Here is a 1562-nt window from a genome sequence, read left to right on the forward strand (position 1 = left end):
TCCTCCGTGCCGCGTCTGTGGTGTCACGCTGCTGCTCCGGACCGTCCAGAAGGACAGAGAGAAAGAGAGAGAGAGAGAGAGAGAGAGAGAGAGAGAGAGAGAGAGAGAGAGAGAGAGGGGGGGGGGGGGGGGGAGGGGGGGGTGAGAGAGAGAGAGAGACAGAGAGAGGGGAGGGGGGGGGGACAGACGAAGGACGGCGCCGGGCCGTGGTGATGTCGCAATGTTCAGGTACAGAACGGAGCAGCTAACCAGCGAAGGTCGATGACGCTGATGTAAAGCCCATCAGTGGGTGACACGTGGACGCAGTTCTGTACAGGAAGGCGATTGTCTCCGCATGAGTTGTTCTGATAGCCGACGTTTACGGGTTAAACGCTGTGCGTGTATGCTTGCGCGGGAGCGCCGTACTTCTACCAAATTCGGCAGGTACCGGCATTTCGCAAGTGGAGGTGAGGACTATCGCTGTGACTCGTCACTAGCGATGTTGAATGTGTACTTCATGGGCAAATAATGAAAGACGCTTCTAGGTTTGTCAAAATAATCAACCCAAGATATTGCCAGAATTATTTAGGAAGCGCATTCGTTTTCAAGCTGTTATACAAGCCTGAAACCCGAATTTCTGCGTGGCTGTGACGCCACACTGATCATCCAGAAAACCGCTGGAGAGGACGGGAACATTGCCACCCCTCGTTACCTGTTTTTGAATAATTCTTGGCGGATGGCATCGGCGGGTAAAAACGTGTCACGCTTCGAAACGGAGCTGCTGGCATCTGTTTTTTATTATTTAAGTGGCTTGAACAATTGGTGACAGTTCATGATAACATGATGTTGGGGACTTGCTCCTATTTTTGGTATTGCTGTATATCATGACCCCTGTAGCGCTGGCCTCAGGCGCATTTCATGCGGTCAGCGTAAGTCAAGCCAGATTATCATTGCGGACGGTCAACCCAGGTTATGCGGATGCTCTGGGTAGGGCTCTGCCAGGACTGAAATGAAGCTGAGTTGTGGCTGATGGCTGCAGCCTCCTCCGGAGAGACGTGGGATGACGGATATACAGGACGGAGCGGTAGGGAGGAAACGGGGAGGCCGAAAGAGAGAGAGAGAGAGAGAGAGAGAGAGAGAGAGAGAGAGAGAGAGAGAGAGAGAGAGAGAGAGAGAGAGAGAGAGAGAGAGAGTCTGTGTCTGGTCCTGGGCCTTAGTTTGATTCTGGACCGATGGTTCTCCGATCGGTGAAAGGGACTCTTAGTTCAAATGAAAAATCAGTAGATCCCTTAAATCAGAATCCCAAAGGTCACGGCTTCGAGTCCAGCTGGGGTAAGCCCAGGTCCATCTCTGGTGTACAGGATGTAATGAGAACCGCTCAGTTGCATTGCACACCTATAGCATTACATTTAAGAATCGCAATTTATCATTTTAATAAGGATCATTGCACACATCACGTCATAGGGAGTGTGGCATTGCTGCGTGTCACTGAAAGAATGCATTGACATCTACCCACGCTGATTTGATGTAGTTCATTGGATTTGTGTCCAGAGTGAGAAATACTGACCAATTGAATGACTTGA

This window comes from Pollicipes pollicipes, unplaced genomic scaffold, assembly GCF_011947565.3.
Source record: "Pollicipes pollicipes isolate AB1234 unplaced genomic scaffold, Ppol_2.1 Scaffold_5724;HRSCAF=6776_pilon_pilon_pilon, whole genome shotgun sequence".
Lineage (NCBI taxonomy): Eukaryota > Metazoa > Arthropoda > Thecostraca > Pollicipedomorpha > Pollicipedidae > Pollicipes > Pollicipes pollicipes.